At 42.5% G+C, this 20,902-nt stretch overlaps 1 protein-coding gene across 1 annotated transcript in view; it reads right to left on the bottom strand.

The window, feature by feature from the left end:
• dyrk1aa (dual-specificity tyrosine-(Y)-phosphorylation regulated kinase 1A, a) overlaps positions 1-20,902 on the bottom strand; it is a 38,564-nt gene that overhangs the window by 11,459 nt on the left and 6,203 nt on the right. The window lies entirely within an intron of this gene.

Below are 20,902 nucleotides of genomic sequence, written 5' to 3' on the forward strand. Positions count from 1 at the left end.
TCCTTTGAATCGCTGGCCAAAATCCTTAACGATTCCGCTATCGATTCCTGTCGTTGCTGCGCATGCGCGATGACGTCGCACGCACGATGCCTTGTTTTGTTTTATTAGACCGCGGTAGAAGAGGCAAGCAACATGTCGTCTAGGCATAAACGTTCTAAAGTGTAGTTACATTTCACGCGACACGATGACAACACGGCCACTTGCAATGCTTGCAAAAACGTATATCATCAAAGGGGGAAAATACTACAAATATGCAAAAACATTTGGCCACACAGCATGCGATAACTTTGCAGGAATGTCCCGTTTTTGATGCGCTCCGGAGTGACGACAGCAGCGCAGCTAACGTTAGTGTAGTCGAAGGTAAACTCCTCCAGAGTCCCTGTCTATTGTGTTAGTGACATTTGTTTAATTGTGTAAACCAGCTTTCACTATATGAATAATCTCCATTTCCATCCATGTAATTTAGATGATGCCGTTCAGAGTCAGGCTGGTGGCAGTTGGTCTGGGTCAGAGGCTACTTCTTGTAGAAGTAGTAGAATTGTTAATTCTCCATACAGTTTGATGGTTGCAGACCTACTCAGTTCCATTTGGACTTCACTTTTGTATTTGTTGCCAGTTACCGCTGCTAGTTTTATTTTTGTCAGCTCAGCTCATATACCCTTTTTAAATGGAAGGAGCATTGTAATTTCTACTAGTAACATGTTAGACTGTTATTGGATTTAAAATTCAACAGAATGATTCATGTTTTATTTATCTTTTTCTATAGAAAAAAATACAAATTTGTTTATGTCAGTTTTATATTTAGTTCAAGGTGAATACACCTAATTGGCATGTTCCAAGTATATATAAAAGAAAATTAAGGTTAATAAACCTGTTTGTACTCTTTTGCCCAATAAGAATCAATAAGAGAATCGATAAGGAATCGGATCGATAAGCAGAATCTAAAATGGAATCGGAATCGCTAAAATCTTATCAATATCCATCCCTAGCCCCCGGGCGTCCACCCCTCTCTCCCATTCTTCACAGGGTCAAAGGTGAACATTACGAAGCATCTCTATGCCTTTCCTCTTCCCTGATATCTCCGTTACTCAGCGGAAGGTAAACTATCATTTCATCAATACGACCATTTAAGACAGGATGTACATGTGAGGGCGAAGGAGATGGATCTCTGCTCGATACCGGAACGAGTCAAAGGAAACATTACAAAGATGGAGTGGTAAATAGGGCCATGAAAAGAGGCAGAGCCACGGAGGTGCGATCGACTGATGGGTCATTAAGAGGCACACACGGGCACGGGCCCAGGCGCACACACACTTCCAGGGAAGTGAAGGATCGGGTCTCATTTTGCCTTCGCTGCCAACATCTCCGTCCATAACTATGACCACACAAACATTTCCCATTTGACACACTAAACGTAATGCAATGAAAACGGGGCAACTTAAAACTTCCCATTCATGAGTCAAAGCTATAACAAATGCATAGCAGATTGCACTTCAACCTAACTTGCTAGATTTTAAAAAGAAAAAAGAAAAAAGGAACACGAAACCCACAGACTGAGGAAACGCCATGAGAAAAGAGACCATTCCACAGAGATGATGTAATGCCTGCTGCACACTACTAGAATATTTCATCAGATCCCTGCATGATGGCCAGAAAAGAAGAAAAAAAGGCAGTGTTCTCCAGATTTAAGGTTAATAATTGATTGGGGAAACTATTACAGAAGCCCCGAATCCATCAACATTCTTCCTAGGGCGGCAGAGGAGCGGAAAGATGTCAAAGAAACACGGTGCACTTAAACGGGAGTGGACATGCGAAGATGAAAATGGCTTGAAAGGCAAAGCGTTAAGGCCCAGGCCACTGAACGGGCCTAGTAAACTAGCCTACATGCTGAGCCTGGAGAGGAGCAGGCTAGGCGAGCGGTCCTACGACTAAACAACATAAGCAAACTCTCATCAGAATCAGAAACTGATTTTATTTTGCCAGGTAAGTTTTTACACATATACTAGGAATTTGTTCTGGTCAGTTGGTGCTTGGGACAATGTGGGCTAGCAGGTGATTGTAGTCAATGCAAAGCCAAAGCCTCTTTAATTAGGACTAGGACCAAAATATATGCAAGGTCAGTCACAAAACAACCGCTGCATTTAAAAACTTCAACCAACTGTGAATTAATAAATCAATGACTGTCCCAGTTTACCTTCTAAAACCCCTGTCCCTGGATTCGAGTCACTATAAGCTAGAGCATAACGTTACTTAGAGGAAACATATTTCCCTCTAAATAATATTTCAGGGTAGAGTTCCAATGCATTAGCAGGGCTGTACAGTGCGACATATATGTCGCACGTGCTAGTGGAAAAATGGGCAGTGCTATGACTTATTTTGCATACTAGCACACGTGCTACCGGCTGTTTTGTTGCCATTTGTTTTTCAGTTGTAGTCCTTTTGTCCTTCCCTCACCATAGAATTGCCTGTTCACCAAACACCATTTCCCACAATGCAGTGGGTCCATTTCACAACTTCCGCTTAAGGAACGCTTTAAGTTGAGCAGGTGAGCTAGGCTCAAAGATGAAGCGCTTTTTTCTGCCGCTCGAGAAAGATGGCAAACGAGCTCGCCAGGAAGAAAGGGATGGAAGAGAAGAACCCAGCATCATAACTGTTCCAGCTGAAACAGAAAAAGACGTTACCACTAAAGAGAAAACATACAAGTACAACCCAGAGTGGAAAAAAGACTTCCCTTGGCTAATCTTCGACGAAGCGAAAGGGCTATTGTTTTGTTCGTACTGTAAGGAAACTTCGAAAAAGAGCGACAACAGTCCTTATGTTGTAGGCAATAACATTTTTAAACGAGATAACGTTAGCAAACACAACACTTCTCACCGTCATCTTTTGGCCAGAGATGCATTCAATGCTAAACAAAAACCGAACCGGGCTGGTACTGTCTCTAAACTACTCAATGCTGGGCTCACCAGAGCAGACGAGGCTGCTCTCCGTGAAGTAAAGATGAAGATGAATGTTGCTTATTGCATCGCAAAAGAAGAACTTCCTTTTACAAAGTTTAGGCCTTTAATTTCACTATGCAAAAAGAATGGAGCAGATATCACGCCATCCTATGACAACCATGTTCGTTGTGGAGAGATGGTTCAGACCATAGCAGAACAAATGAAGTCCAACCTGGCTGAGGAAATCAAACAAAACCACTATGTCTCTGTCATGATCGACGGTGACACAGATGCCTCTAACAAGGAGTGTGAGATGGTGTACGTGCGTCTCATCCAAAACGGAAAACCAGCCAATATGCTGGTCGGACAGCAGGAGCTAGAACACGGCCATGCAGTAGGTGAGTAGCCCCACTATATATATATTTTTTATTATGAGACGGCGACAATAAGGCTAAGGGTCCAGAATTAGCGCCAGTCGCCAGACAAAAGCAAGTGTGTGTGCTTGCCTGTATGTATGTGTGTGTGTGTGTGGGGGGGGGGGGGGGGGGCTGTAATGTAATGGGTGGGAGTGTGTGTGTGTGTGTGCGCGCATGTGCTGTGTCAGGTGTGACATTCTAGCTGTTAGATTTTCTGCTCACCATCCCCCAAAAAGAATACAGCAACAACAATAGTTATCTATTGCATAGCATTTGAACACACACTAGCCATTTGGCTGTGCAAAAAGTTAATTTTGGACACTGAATGCAAGTTATGTTATTTCTGATAACTGGTGGAAACCGGAGCACCCGGAGGAAACCCACGCAAGCACAGGGAGAACATGCAACTCCACACAGAAAGGACCTGAGACAAGCGGGATTCGAACCCACAACCTTCTCTCAACCTTCACCCACCCTTTGAGGCAACCACAAAGTCACTCACTACCCCAAATATCCTTTGCTAGTGTGTATAAGTGATGAAATGCATTACTTATTGTTTTTAGAGGTGATAACGGACATTTTAAAATTGTGCAAAAAAAATTTGGCCTGTGCTACAAACTTTTGGCCTGTGCTAAAAGATTTTGGCCTGTGCTACAAATTTTTTACCTCTGTAGCACCAGTGCTAGGAGCTAAAAAAGTTAACGTACAGCCCTGATTAGAGATATCCATATACTATGATACAAAAATGTTGCATAAAAAAAAGGAGTAAAAAATATAAAATAATTTAACGCAGCAAAGAAAGTCATAGCTTTGGCATGATCATGATAATTATTTGTGACTTGTTTCATGCGGAGGGCAGCCCTGCTGCCACCCCCAGGCATGCAGGGGTGAAGTCACATCACAGGAAAGCAGCGCACGATGATGTCAGAGCGCCGCGCGACTCGGCAGCGTTGCCGTTGTCCTCCCTCTCCGCCCGCCCGCCCCCCCGTCCTCCTCCCCCCCCCGCCCAGATCAGGTTTCATCCCCCAACAGCAGCAGGAGACCCAGAGGACACAGCCCACACAGTCACGCTTCTGTCACAAGGTTGCTCAAACATGCGCGCATTCCAGTCGGACGGACGCTCTCTCTCTCTCTCTTTCCCTCTAATATAAAGAATCAATGGCGCGCAAACTGGAGCGAACTCTCGGCCGGTTAACACCGGACAATGAGGGCACATGCAGAGCATGAAGCTGGTTTTCTGTTGGGGTAAGGAGGGGAGGAGTGGTGAGCTGTCAATGAACAGACCCCCCTCTCTGTCTGGCACGTCTGCCGGCTAGTGACTAAGCATGGCGATGGGAGCATCAGCTGGGCCTTGGTCTGTGGTTACCCAGCCTTCCCCTCCTCCTCCTCCTCCTCCTGTTCAGTCTGAGGGCTGGTGAACTGCTGCGTCACGGCACGTACAACTCATTCCCAACAGCAGAGAGAGACAGGAGTAGGGAAAGGGGAGAAGGGGAGAGAGAGAAAAAGAGAGAGTGGGAGAGAGAAAGAGAGGGCGAAACTAGCCGCTGTCTGATGCTATAAGCAGCAATCGGACATCACCTTTCCCGCTCGTCCCTGTGAAACGTCATCTCTCAACCCCATCACTCTGGATTATGCTTTATCTAATCCTTACGGCTGCGATTACTGTTCAGTTTCTCTCTCGCTGTAGTCAAGGAACTTTAGGCGTAGACAGAATATATACCTGAAAACACAAGACCTAAGCGCTTCAAAATGTGAAAGTGCATCGATCAGTTGTACAGCAGCCTTTACAGCAAGGCTTACAAATAACTCCAGTTTCAATTTTGTTGTGATAAATATTGCTTGTTAATCAAGTAAAAGTATGTGTCGTACAAGTGTATCTCTCTGAGAGAAAACTGGAAATTCCACTGCAATCAAGAGTGCTCCAGTTCATTCACCAACTGATGGGCCTTCCTTCTCAACTGACAATTGCCACATGCAATAAAAATGACAAGCATTGATTTATTCACTGACTCGTGCAACTCCTGCGTGTCAGTGACAGATGACAAGAGATGACGCTGGGCAGAGCCCACTCGCAGCCTGACTTCTGTGGCCAATGACAATATAACACAGCTTTCATTTCAGCCAATCAGCACTTTTGTACTATTCCTCGCACAACCTCAGCATCAACCGAAGCAGGCTTTAGCTACAGCCGGGGAACGACCAGAAGAGCGAGCTGAACTCACTGAGAACATTCACATTAATCCACTGTCTAAACATGTTGGCAACACTGCCATCAGAGGTCTGAATGAGAAACATACAGTAGCCTGCTAAAATTTACATGGTTGTGGCAATCAGATTTGCTTAAATCCCTATAGGTTTTAGGCTACTTTCTGATTGGCAGTGAACAATAGAGTTCATATAGTCTTTGAACTTGATTTGAACTTTCAATTAACCTAACTAATTAGCTTGTCCAAAACACAAATTAATCCATGTACCTCATAGCAAATGATTCCATGTACTATTTCCCTTCAGTCTCAGCTTATTATACTCTGCATACTATACAGATGAACTATCCCTTTAAACTGAATAATGAACTATCCCCCATCTTGAGTGTCACTTTATTCTAATGGACTCAAAATACACAGCAAAAATGAATAGAGTACTTAGGGAAAAGTTACTTTATGTTGATTATAATTCTATAGATGCTTTAAAAATGCTACTGCTGCTCATCACCATCACAAAAGGCATTAAACAAACTTATTGTAAGACTTGGGCCATTTCACTTTTCAGTGTCCAAGGTCTGTGAAAGTAAGTGCTTTCAATGTGCACTGTCCAGCACCACAATTTCTTAAATGTAATAACTTTACACTAATCATTATTAACAATGCACATTTGAATATAAAAGGACTGCGTAGATGTGAACATAAAATTGAACAGGAAACCTTAGTAAAATGTGTTTTGAATATCAAAACAAAGTAATGCATCTTGCAGAATTCTGAGATTCAAAGTTCCCTTCACCCAAAACTTAGTTACATTCCTAATTGCTTTTTGACAGATGGGGTAGAGAGTTAAAAGTCTAGGAGGTAGCAGCCACGATAGATGAATACTAGCAAGACTGATTTCCAGTAGCATCAGTTGTTTTACTTGTCTGATTCAACTGAGCACTGAAAGCAAGCCTAAAGCCCTGTAATCGAATCTTCTCAGTTCCATTTTGAAATCTCAGTCTGTCTGCAGTGAGTGGGAATTCTGCAGATCATTAAGTACTCATTTATCAACGTCTCTCACCAGGCAACACAATGCAGCAGAATCACACAGAGTAACCACCCCTCTGAACCCCAGCAACAGTACCTAATTAGCATAGCCTACCACTAGGAAGGAACTGTGCGATTGGGCAAGCCGGAGAAAGCACAAGCCAATCAGAAGACAGTATGCAAATAACCTACTTTTGTTGCCAGGGCAGAGCTCCCGTCTATTGTCCAATAGGAAAACAAGCAATAAACAAGAAATGAAATTTCACTTTGTCACATTTCCAAGCTCTTTTTTTAACACATTATTTGCTGGATCAAATTAATGTAGCGGTTTAGAACCTAGAGTCAGTGTCTCAAGAACAGAAGCCCAGCAACTGACCTAAGACAAGGGAGGGTAGCCGAGCACCACAACTATGATGGGAAAGAATGACCTATATTCTGAGTGCTTTTCTACCTATTAGGCCTAGTTAGTGATCGATGACAAATTATTCCATGAAAACATTATCAGGCATATTATGACAGATCAGGAAATCAAAATCATTTAGTTTTTTCTTCAGAAAATATGGATTTAAAAATAACCAAGAAAAAATACTAAGCTAAGCTTATAATTTCCTTTCAACAATTATTAAAATAAGAAATTATTCAAACTTGCCTTCAATACAATGTTAGCACAAGACATTAATGCACAATTTAAAGCTTGCTTGGTTGATTCTACTAGACAGCATGAGTATGCTGTTGGGAAATCCAACAGGGCTGAGACAGCACATTTACGATTGCTTTTACAGTAAACTGGCATTCCAATTTCTCCTTGACAGGCAGGTGTAATCTAGCAAAAACAGTCTGTTGGGAGGAAAAAGTGGGCCCACGTTTTTTTCTCTCATAGCTGGGATGAGGTACTGAAGTACAGTATAGTTGAGAGAACATCCAGCAGTGATGATATTATAACTGGATAGCTAAGTTCAACTTTAATGGTCAGGGGATAAAAACAGAAAGCCATATTATCAACAGTGGGAAACCTAAAGTGCAAGTTCATTGACAGGGATCTGGTGTGGCCTAAATTGCAATTATCATCACATTCATCAAGATCTCATCTTACTGTAATATAGCCTACTTATATATCTAGAGAATAAAAAAGAGGAGGAACAGGGACTATATATAGGACTATATATATATATATATATATATATATATATATATAATGTACATATACATCTATACTGTACACATCCTGTACGGATGTATAGTCTCTGTTCCTCCTCTTTTTTTACTCGTACTACTCTGCATCTAGTGATTTTCTTTTCATTTCCAGCCTTGATGTAATTTCCATTGCTGAAAAAAACTAATTCCCCCCTAGGGGGATCAATAAAGTATCTATCTATCCATCTATCTATCTAGGGACCTACAATTTCTGCGATGTGAATCACAGAATCCGGACATAAAAATGAATTTCAGACTTGAACATGGAAAAGCTAGCCTCGTGAGACCATCCTGATTTCACAAGCTCACATTCTGTTTCTCTCAAATAAGTCTGGATACTCTCCATAGAGATCTGTTTGTGCCAGATCAAAAAAATCTCGCCAACCAGCGATGGTTCTGAGGAATTTGGGAATATACAAAGAGCTCCACTGGGCAGGTTTAGGTGTGATGACAGCGAGGAGCGGTTGAGACGTGTGAGACAGTTCATCCAATCACCTGACAAGAATTTTTGAAAGTGCCTGCCCTTTTCCAAACGGTTTCCAACTGAGAGGCACGTCAGGTTACGGAAAAACATGGATTTCATAGGGCCTTGAATATCAGCAAAACATAACAGGAACGACACACAACAAAACGGCTAAATCCCATTGATGGTCCTCATAACTGAGAGGAACTGCACTTTCCACAAAATCTCATGCCTTCACTGGTTTTAAATATTAAGGCAGGGCGAACCAAAGCTTTGAACATCAGGTGCACCAGAACGAGCAGGCGCACTATAACGAGCAGGTTTAAGACATGGTGATGGGAAGTCTCTACAGTCAGGGAGGGACAGTTCCTTAGTCATGATTTTCAGATTTGATTTCAATCAAGGTAATAGAAATCCAGGGGAATTCCATCTTAAGTCATGCAACAGTCAAACATCATATTTGGTTGTTATAGTGACTAGAGTGAAGTCGTTAGTGGAGTGTAAGTCGGTAACTAGACAATGAGTGCAAAGCAATGAGAGGTATCCCCCAACATAAATAAACAGACAAGAGAAAGGGAGGTGTGGAAAGGGAAAGGAGAGGGCAGAACAGAGGGAAGGATCGGTAATAGCTAACCTGTAGGTATCCTCTCTTGCCATCACTCGTGTGAGAGACAACCAGCAAGCCACAGCCCACTTGAGATATACTACTTTATTATTCAAGTTTAAGAGTAGGAAGTTAATTTAATTATTTTGCATTTTGTGTAAATCAGTATTTATCGTAAAACTGATTTTTTAAACTACAAACAGTACTCTTATTGTGAATACTCAAAGACACTCTTCGGGGATCCACGAAGGTGTAGTGGTCAAAGCATGGTTCCAGTGTTTACCCACCGGGGTTTACATTTTGGGCTGCCACTCCAGTGAATGGTTAGTTTAATTTCAGCGACCTATCTGGTGTTGGAGTCACGGTCACGGACTTGAGAGAGTCAGGTGGCTCAGGCATGATTGGCTACCAAATTGGGTGAATAGGGGATAAAATTCAGAAATACATTTAAAAGGACGCTAATTGAAGCGTTTCCCCTACAACTGCCTTAGAGGGACCTCTCTTCCCTCCTTTAAAGACCCAAAAATGCGACCAAAATGTCTTTAAAAAAATAAAATAAATTTAAGCGGGATGGTGGGACAGGATCGCATAAAAACCTGGTGTGTGAAATAGCCTAGTAGCAAACAGATTTTTTTTTTTTCCATGCCAAAAATATCAGATCACTTACATTTTTTGCATAAGTCAATTGAGTTTAACATGGCAGAAATTAGCATCATTGCTAGTGGACATTTTCTGACTGGGAGATAACAAAATGAAAATATTTTCGGTTGCTGTAATTAGCCACATGTAACCACACATTAGTCCATGTCTTCTGATGTTAGTAATTATATAGGCTAACATTAGCTAGGCTATATGTTGTGGACTAAATGGCGTTGCATTTAAATTAGTTCGAAGTTTTCACATTTAGGCTATGCACTTTCAGGAATGCTTTTGCAATTTATTTTCAGCTGTTCAGCATTCACATGCATTTTCTGCAGGAAATTTAATTTTTTGTTTACGTGTTTTAAATAAATATTGTTAAACGCCTCTATGAAGACACTGTTGACGCCATGTATCGGTGACATGCCTGCCTGTGACAACAATAGTAGTTTCGGGGGGCCTACCACCGCCCCTGAAAAAAATCCTGCAAATTTCTGCAAATAATCTTTTTTGTGGTAATAATAATTATCTTATTATAATAGCTACATTGAACAAGGGATGTAAGAGTGCTCAAAATAAATATCAAGTGAATGTCCACTCCAATAATTGGAGGAAACTTATTGAAAACCATCTATCATTCTGTACTAAAGGAAATTGATACAATCAAATAAATGATGTTTTTCGAATAATTATCTAGCCCGCAACCCGAGAGGGGTGCCACAGAGACGCCTGAACACGGCCGCCCATTCACCTCCATTCATTAGTAGTGAAGAACTGACAATGAATGGGGGGGATTTTGGCACCCGGTAGCTCGGCCCCCAGGGTGGCTAGAGACACAGGGTCTTCACTCAGGGGGAGCATCTGGAGAGGGACCTGTTGTCTGTTTAAAATAGATAAATAAGATAGAACGAACAAACGAACGTGCCGAATAGAGATGGGTATCGGGAACTGGTATTTTTTGGTATCGGTTCATCATTGGGTCAGTACCGAAATATCGATAAGCTCATGGACAAATGGTGCTGCTATCGGTATTTAACGTGTTTGTGTCATGAATCCATGGTGCCGCGTTATTTTCATAAGTCAGCCAATGTAGCTGGCATCCATCCATCCATCCATCTTCATCCGCTTATCCGGGGTCGGGACGTGGAGGCAGCAGCTCCAGCAGGGGGCACCAGACATCCCTTTCCCTAGCAGCATCAACCAGCTCTGCCTGGGGAATCTTTAGCCGCTCACAGGCCAGTGCGGAGATGTAGTCCCGCCACCTAGTCCTGGGTCTACTCCGCGGCCTCCTCCCAGCCGGACACGCCTGGAACACCTCCCTAGGGATTCATCTCCTAATCATGACAAAGCTGCTGGTGACAGGCAATGACATTGTTATTATTTACTTCTCTCTACTAGGCCTCTCAAGGAAGTAGGCATGGCGGTGGTTAGTTGTGTCCAAAGGGGGTAACACCAACAACCTCATGAAACATAAGATTCACATTCGGTAAATGTGAAGCAGTGCAGCGTGTTTGACTGCTTTAGCGAAGCGCCTAATGCTAACGCTGATGGCTCCGATAGCAATGCTGCAGCAGCAGATGAGCCAGGCTAAAGATGCAGGTAACATTTGTTATCGTTATTATGAAGTAAAAACTTTTTTTTTCACTGTTTCCCCTACTAGTGCCTTGGAGGTCAACGTGACCTCCCACCCCCCCAAAAAATGAATGCCAACAGTCACAGACTTTTAGATCGCTAACATTTTTTCCATAAGTCAATGGAGTTTAACATAGTGAAAATTAGCATCGCGATTTTCTGACTACGAATGAGAGATGATGAAATGAAAATATTTCCGGTTGCTGTAACTAGCTACATAACCAATGTAACCAGAGTTTAGTCTGTCTTCTGATCTTAGTAACTGTTACTGTTAACAGTTTGACCACAGCCCTTAATCTCAGTTACCACTCCCCTTCCAGAGGCCCATTATCAGACACCCTCATACCTGCTTGGCATGCAGTTGAAAAGAGAAACATCATAGGTAAGCTTATCATGTGTCAAAAGTAGCCATAACCAGCGGTGGATGGACAAGTATCACACAGGATCACTATATTACAGTGACAGTCCACTGTGTAAATGAAGGCCAACTGAGACAGAAAGTCCCATTGACTCAGGCAGTGTATGAGTCCCAAAGTGGTAGAGTAGTATCGATATGAGAATTGATAAGTATCGGTATCGATAAGCAATATCGGTATCGATACCGGTATCGATAAAATCCTAACGAAAACCATCCCGAGTGCCAAACAACCACGAAGAGTCCACAGACACTTAACACTAGTTTCTAAACAAGTGTCATTAATTTATTCTACAATCTGAACTGCCAAAAACAACTAGGCTATAACCAAACAACCAAGTACTAAAAGATGGGACCGATCGGATCCGCTATCGGGCTCCGATTAGGCTTGTCACGGTACCAGAAATTCAGTAGTCGGTACCGGTACCAGTAAATTTCTACGGTATTCGGTACCAATTTCTGTACCACGGCGTACAAGAGTGCGTGTGAGTAATACATGCACGCGTGTGAAGTACAACGTGCATGAGTACCGCAAGCAGCAATTCAACTGAACTGTGTAGCGTTCTTGCTCGCTCATCACACAGCTTCGACTGAATGACGCGTTTATTTAGACAAACCATGTGACAAGTGTCAACAGTGCTACACGCTAGTGCTATCGCTAACTTGCTAGCAAGAGGCTAGCGCAGGTCATAAAAAGGAACATAGATCCCCATCACGGTTCTTCCCCAAATGGCATCTCCCCGAACTTGGGTCTACTAGCACCGAAACATAAAACATAACATGCTACACGCTGTCCCTCCCACAGCCCAAGTGTCTATACACAGTGCCCTACACAATGTCAATCACTTATATTTTCACATTATCATGTACATGAATTATTCTTACCAAATGGCTAATAGATGGCTTCTCCTACTCACGTGTTTACCTGTTTCTAGCCGAACTCGGTCATCATCATAGTGTTTTGTAGTGAAAGTCTTAAGTAATCAACGAGTAACGTAACGTCATTGGGTTGAACTAGCGGTCAGTTGCATCGGGCTCGGGCGGGATCGACAAGGCGTGGGGGTTGTAGCCTAGATGACTGAAAAAGTCCAGTCATAATTCTTGCAGCACCTAAACTAGGTAGCCCCTCACACGACTGCTAACCTGACGGACTAGCAGTCCCTTATCCCCCCCATTAGCGAAATCAGGTTGAACGTTCTGGGATCAAAACTACTCGATAAAGTATCGCAGAGAAATTTCAAAGGCAGGCTACTCACAGAAGCAGGAGGGTTGCGTCTTTGAAAACGCATGGTTTTGAAAGAAATGCGCTGCTAATAAACATGTTCAATCTTACGCTCAAAACCAGCTCATATTTTCGCAAAATGAATCATCGGCAAACGCTTGTCTTCTTCTACGCTGCTGTCATGGGTGGTGCACTGTGATTGGACGGCAGCACGCAGCAGCGTAGAAGAAGACAAGCGGCAAATTAAATAGAAAACACGGTACCTTCGGTACCATGGAAAAACAGGTACCGTCAGTACCGCAGCAATGTAAGTACCGAATTAGTACTGAAGTACAGAGTACAGTGACAAGCCTAGCTCCCATACAGACGTAGTTCACAAGTCGTAGTTCACGAGTCTCGAGTTGCAAGCCCTGCTGGAGTTGATTAAACTAGATGGTGGGGGAGGATTTCCAAAAGCAATTTGGCAATATTTTGGATTTTAACTCATGTTAAAAAGAAACCTTATAACATTAATGACACAATCTGTAAACCACAGAGCAGCTCTCCTTACTCTTGTCATGTCATAGTGAAATATGACACCAAGATTGCTCATGTTTCCTCCCTCAGAGAAAAAGGCTGTCGTCTCATCATCTCATTCTCTCCTCACCGTATCTCAGAGTGGGTCTCTGCCTGGCACGCGTGGCTATATTGCACAATACCTGCTCAGTGTTGCGCAATACCTGCTTCGAGAGCAAGTGAGACAGATATCTCTTCTAATAATTAGGAATAGCGCAAATGCTTCTTAGACGAATTTGCCTACATTAATCTTATTGCAAGTTACAAATGGGGTTGTAGAGATAAACGGTGCAAGATAGAGTTTATAGCTAGGGATGTAACGATAACCGGTATAATGATAAACCGTGATAAAAATTGATGAAATTGAAAATGAAATTTGATTTAAAATTATCTTTTAAACTTTGATTTCCATGCTTTGAAAAACTCACTGTTAATACTGTCCAGCATCAACCAAAGTTAGCAAGTCACCCAGACGCACTATTTTAATGTTTATGCAAAAAAAGTGCAGACAAATTTTATTTGCGGTGTTCAATATACAACTTGGTGAAATTATTTCAGTATGTGTATCAGTACTTTAAGAAAAATGTCAGCACATTTTACAATACCATAACCGTGATAATTTGGTCACTATAATCGTGATATGAAATGTTCACACACCTCTATTTATAGCCATATCATAGTTGTTCAAGTTCTTCCGATCCTCTCACACGAAATGCAATTTGGATTCAACATGCCCTCTTCATGTGAACACACATGGGCTTTTTGCGTTCGTTGCGCTTCAGAGTAAAACACCCCACATGCATTTGTCTTGGTGAATGCCTGGCTGTGTATGGGCGGCTCGTGGACCAGCCCCGTGATTTGGATCCGCTCCAAGATTTCATGGGTTCTATGTTGGCCCATGATACACCCCTCCTCCGAGTTTTATGAAAACCGGTTTTCCCGTAATCCTGCTAATAAACGAACGGATAGACTGACACATGCCACTGAAAACATTACCTCTCGTGTTTCAGCAATATAAAGCAACCTTCAGTCCCTGACGAAGGCTATGTAGCCGAAACGCGTCAGAGCTTTATTATTCTATTCTGAATGCCAACTTAATGAAGGCATTTTAATGATACTGGGTGAGTGCCTTTGTTTCTGCTTCTTTTTGATGTATTCTCCTCTACCAAAGTGCACCTCCCAGATACATTTTTAAAGGGATGCTTCGACCGATCGTCCACCATCGGCACACATTTAAATCGGACGATTTTCACTCCAAATGACTTGATCAGTGGTCGCTAAATTGGCTGATCGCAAGAGCAGATCTTTTAAGTCTATTCTAGCTGGTTAGTACAAACTTTGTGATGTGACAGTGTTGACTACTAAATCCCTGACAACACCGGCGTTACCGGTAACACCGTCCAGCCTACAATAAGAGAGAAGCTTACTTGAATCTTTCCCGTTAGACCTTTGCCTTACATTGAACAGCACTGTTGTGTAGCCTTTGGTGTTGTATGCCTCCACGGCTTGTCTGCAAATGCGCAATTAGAGTAAGGTAAGAAACGTTATACTCGGTCGTGTGCTTCTTTCTAATCAGAATTTGTTTATTACCATGCAGTTTTTCAACAGTCTAATACTAGACAGGGTAGGAATTTCGTCATTTTAGGGACAAGGTGCAACGTACTCTAATTAGGGTAGCTAGCTAGTTATCAATAGCAAGTGTAATCGGATAGGGATGCACCGATTCATCGGCCGATGTTGGCCTTGTTGACTGCCATCGGCCCATCTGCAAATAAAATGACATTCACCGATGGTAGTGGCCGATGTTATGTCGCAACAATTACGTCTTTTTTGTTGCAAAACGTAACCTACCAAGCTGCAGATTCGGAGAAGATCCGTGACGTAACGCCGCAAACGCACGTGTAGTTTGCTTTCAAATTAAAGTGAAATAAAAATCGGCGTTTTGGAACCAAACACTTCATTTCTTTGTTTCCCTGGCACAAAAGGGGGAATAAAAATTAAATAAAATAAACATCGGCCATCGGCTGGATTGTTATTTTAAACATCGGCATCGGCCCAGAATTTTGCAATCGGTGCATCCCTATAATCGGATTCTATCTAGCTATGCTAGCTAACTAGCAAGCATCTGTCAACTTGCACAGGTATTAAAAACTAAATGTTTGATTCAGCTAAGCACTCAATAAGTCAACTATTTACCTAACGATGCTGGCTGTCGGTAATGTAACATTAACTAACGTTAGCTAGCTAACTCAAGCTGTGCCTGTGGGCTATGGAGTTAGAACTAGCTAGCTACCCATAATGTTAGTCATCACCCAGTGTCCTGAAAAGTTGGCCTACCTCCTCAGGAGGACCTTCCACCCATTATATTATGTTTAATTCATGGGTAGCGCATCCTGTCAGGTAGGAAATGTCTATCAGGACGTACTACGACCGATTTTATTGTGCTTAATCGGCCCCTTGCCGATCTAGCACCCTAGGCGGCCGCCTACTTCCCCTATGCCACGGGCCGGCCCTGGCATTGATGCTCATGTCCGCATGATTTGAGTGAGAGAGTGTGTGTTTGAGAGAGAGAGAGAGAGAGAGAGAGAGAGAGAAAGACAGACACAGAGTGAGTGAGTGAGTGAGTGAGTGAGTGAGTGAGTGAGTGAGTGAGTGAGTGAGTGAGTGAGTGAGTGAGTGAGTGAGTGAGTGAGTGAGTGAGTGAGTGAGTGTGGGTTCCGGGTTTTGACTCATTTTTAGCCTAATAACACAAGTACTCAGCCTATGAAGTAAACCTGTGGTTTAAAACCACACCTCTTTAATATCATGAATGTTAACATTTACATAGAACATATATCCTCCTCAATAAAAAAAAGCATTGAAAAATTAAGATGAAATTAAATTTGGAGTATACAAATAGCACATGAAGTGGACAATGCATCAGTGCTTCTTTACTTCTTTAATAGTGTCTCTTGTCATTATTTGCTATGAACATATAGGACAAGTGCCAACAAGTTGAAGAATTCCATTGAACTAGGGTTGCTACCATATCAACTCTGCAACAGATTTAGATTTTATATATATATTTAAAAAAATCATTACCGCGGTTACAAAAAAAACAATCGCGGTCAGAAAAAATAATCGCGGTTTGACGATTATGTAATAATCGTTACAGCCCTACACACACCAATGGCGGCAGCTGCCATGCAAGGTGCTAGCCTGCTCATTGAGAGCAATTTTGGGTTCAATGTCTTGCCTACAGACACTGAGGCAAGACATGGCACGACATGTTGTCAGGAGGAAACGGGATTCGAATCGCCGACCCAAAATCATTGGACCTACCTCGAGCTACAGCTGCCCCAATTGCTTAACAAATGGCAAATATCTGTTCATGAACCAGAAATGGTGCTCAGAGCACAAACCTCCACCCCTGAATACATTTCGTGGCTCTGTGTATGCCAAAATTGAATGGGTTCTAAATTGGCCCATGCTACAATCCTCTACCGTGTTTGATTAAAAGCTGGTCTGGTAGATTTTGCGTAATCCTAGTCCAAAAAATGAATGGAAATTAATGGCCGTACAGGCCGTGTTTGGATGGATCGTGGACTCGATCGCACTGATTCGCTGGGGCGGAGGTAAAAATGACTGGAGGTGAATGGGTGTAATGGGTCTGTATATGGCCATCTCTGTGGCGCCCCCCTCGGGACACAGCTGGTAGGGGGCAGTGCAGTGCCCTCCGGGCTCTCCCCCCACCCACCCCAGTCCAAACCCTGTGTCTCTAGCGCCCCCACACAGGGAGATGACTTCAGTTTTGTTTTTCATTTGTGGATCTGGACCGTGATTCGAATCTGCCCCAAAATGGAAAGGGTTGTAAGTTGGCCCATGCTACACCCCTCCACCAAGTTTCACAAAATTCGGTCAAATAGTTTTTGTGTAATCCTTGATCAAAAAATGAATGGCGTTGAATGGCGGGCCATGTTTGGGCAGCCTGTGGACCTGACCCGTGCTTCGGATCTGCTCCGAAATTAAATGGGTTCTAAGTTGGACCACCCTTCCAATGAGTTTCGTGAAAATTAGTCCAGTCGTTTTGGCGTAATCCTGCATATACGCCACCGAAAAAATAACCTCTCACCCTGCGCTGTCGCGGAGGTAAACAAAGCAGTCCAGACCTTGGGCAATAAACTGAGCATACATACATTGATGTAGCAGTAAAACATAAAAATAGCAACGCAATCAAATTTTCGAATTTTAGAGTCACGAATTAACAATCTGTTTTTTTTCCCTCCATCTTCAAGAGGGCCACAGTTAGGCCTCTCCTTAAAAAGAGCTCCCTTGACCCCTCTGTTCTTAACAATTTCAGGCCTATCTCAAATCGCATGTTCATGAGCAAGATCATTGAAAAACTTGTTTTGTGGCAACTACTAGACAATCTAAATACAAACTCAATTTTTGAAAAATTCCAATCAGGTTTCCATGCAAATCATAGCACTGAGACAGCCCTGGTCAAAGTTGTCAACGACATCAGAATTCACTTAGATAATTGTAATCTCTCTGTTTTGATGCTCCTTGATCTTTCCGCTGCTTTTGACACGGTGGATCATGATATCCTTATCTCTAGGCTTGAGAAATGGGTTGGTCTTGGAGGCCCGGTTCTAAACTGGTTTAGAAGCTATCTACTTGGTCGTGAGTACTGTGTCTCAATTGATGAGTTTTCCTCTACAGGATTTAACAGCACTTGTGGCTGTGGCGTTCCACAGGGCTCCATCCTAGGACCTATCCTTTTTAGCCTTTACATGCTTCCACTAGGAGCCATTATCTGCAAATACAATGTTGATTTTCATTTTTATGCAGATGACACAAATATATAGCTGCTACTCCTAAAAATCTTCAGCCAGTTGATGACCTCCTAAATTGTCTTTCCGCCATCAATTTATGGATGGCCCACAATTTTCTGAAACTAAACCAAGATAAAACCGAGATATTGGTCATCATAGAAAATGAAACGAAAAGAAAATCTGTCATTGCCCATCTTGAGAGTAGGTCTCAAAGTCACCTCTCAGGCTAGAAATCTGTGTGTCATCCTAGACAGCAACTTAAACTTCGACGCACACATTAGAAATGTCACAGGCAAGGCTTTTTCCCACTTAAAAAATATTGCAAAAGTTAAACCCTCCCTTTCCCGTAGCGATGCAGAGAAACTAGTACACGCCTTCATAACCAGTCGTCTAGACTACTGCAACTCACTCTCCAGTAAAGCAATAAATAGACTGAGGTTGGTACAAAATGCTGCAGCTAGGGTTCTCATGAACACCCAAAAATATGAGCACATTACCCCCTGTCCTGAGATCACTACACTGGCTCCCTACATGATCTCGTTCCTGTTTACATCAGTGATATTTTAGTATGTTATGTTCCTGCCCGAGCCCTTAGGTCCACAGATTCACTGCAACTGACCATTCCTCGCACCAGAACTAAAACCTATGGTGAAGCTGCCTTCTCCTCATATGCCCCCAGATTATGGAATGAGCTTCCGCTAGACTTTAAAAAAAAACTCTGGCACCATGGATACATTTAAGAAAAATCTGAAGACCTACCTGTTCAAAAGGGCATTTTCCACCGAACAATAACAATGCAGGTTTTTAATTTTGTTAGCATAATGTCATTCCTATTTTACATTGTTATGTCTGAATTTTACGTTTGTGTTTTTCTGTTGTCTATTGTATGCCTTTTGTATTTCATATGTTGTGTAAAGCACATTGAGAGACATGTTGTGTCTGAAATGTGCTCTATAAAGATTATTATTATTATTATATTGAAGATTGGAACTGTGGTGTCTTTTCTGGCTGTGTTGTAGCAATGCAGCCTGTCAAAAAATATTTGAAGTTCCAAAACAATTCAAAAGTTTTTGACACATGGACTGTGTCATCAACTAGCTCGCTAACTATAACCTATGGCCTAGCACTCTGACTCTCGCCAAGGCCAAAATTGCACCAAAATTGGTTGCATTTGCAACCTTTTTTTATTTCAACCTTTTTCAGGGTCCCCCCAAGGTTTCTTAACTTTAAGTACTTTAATTTAAAATAGCTTTGTGACTGAGATGCGTACATATTCTAATATAACAAAAAGGAAAACTGAGCTCGAAATGAAGTATGCCCCATTAAAAATTTTAAAAAGCACCTAGGACAGTTCTGGGACAGTAGAGAAATGTATCATTGCAGATAAAAATATTGTTTTTTTAATTTTTAGGTGTAAGTTTCCTCACTCTCGATATGAGCTGTGCTCTCTTCTCCCCAATACAAGCCAGTTGACACACGCTGCATTGCCCACATAGTCCCGCCTCCTCTCACTCTGTAGTACCATCTTCCGTCACTCTGCAAAAATAACGTTTAGGCCTAAATGGAGCAGTCAGTGTAGCATAACGATTGCAGACAGTTCTTTCAACTGTCTTATGTTTGATAGCTCTTCAACTAAGCTAGCAAACTAACGTAGCAACTAGCTGGATGGTTGACCTAGCCTAGAAACCAGCTTATGTTAGCTTCTGTGGAGCAGCTTTGTAACGGTAGTGCTAGCTCTTCATTGAGCTAGCTAGATGTTGCTATCTTAAGGAATTACTGACTGTCATGGCAGCTTGCTATGCATTGCCAATCATTGGGAATCAGGGCAACACACTGGTTTAAACTGCATCAGGCAATAGCCTACCATCCACATCTCCCTCTGTGATTAACCTATTGCTTCACTGTCGATTAGGGATGTACGCGACTAGTCGTTTAAAGGACTATGCTCGTTTTTGACAACCTGGACCTTATTTACGACATATTATAAGAAGTTTGACTCACCCAGATCACTTTTGTGTTGTTCGGAGGCCTGTAGAAGAAATTTAAAATCCAGCGCGAGCCAGTATATCCATGTAATGGCGGCGCACGGGGCATAGGGAATGCAGCTTCTCAAAATCCATTTTCGGCCGCTAAACGGTTGTTTTCATCAATCACATTGCATGAATCGACAGTTGATATTCCTCTACGCGAGCCATTCTTTCGGTTTTCAAATACGTGGTCTGTAGCCACTGTAATATGATCTTTACAAGCCTCTCCCCCACTTGCTCCAGCACGCATGCGCACAGGCCAGCGCGCAGCCTGCTATTCTCCCTCACATTCTCTGCGCTACGATCGTAGTTGGTGCCGAGAATATTGTCGTCGTCATTCGTCAGCAACAATCCGATCGTAGCGCAGAGAATGTGAGGGAGCATAGCCAGTGTAAAGATCATATTACAGTGGCTACAGACCACGTATTTGAAAACCGAAAGAATGGCTCGCGTAGAGGAATATCAACTGTCGATTCATGCAATGTGATTGATGAAAACAACCGTTTAGCGGCCGAAAATGGATTTTGAGAAGCTGCATTCCCTATGCCCCGTGCGCCGCCATTACATGGATATACTGGCTCGCGCTGGATTTTAAATTTCTTCTACAGGCCTCCGAACAACACAAAAGTGATCTGGGTGAGTCAAACTTCTTATAATATGTCGTAAATAAGGTCCAGGTTGTCAAAAACGAGCATAGTCCTTTAAACGACTAAACGGCGCAGCTTTTGCTAGTTGTTTAAGAAATAATAGTCGAT

This window comes from Borostomias antarcticus (assembly GCF_949987555.1).
Source record: "Borostomias antarcticus genome assembly, chromosome: 1".
Lineage (NCBI taxonomy): Eukaryota > Metazoa > Chordata > Actinopteri > Stomiiformes > Stomiidae > Borostomias > Borostomias antarcticus.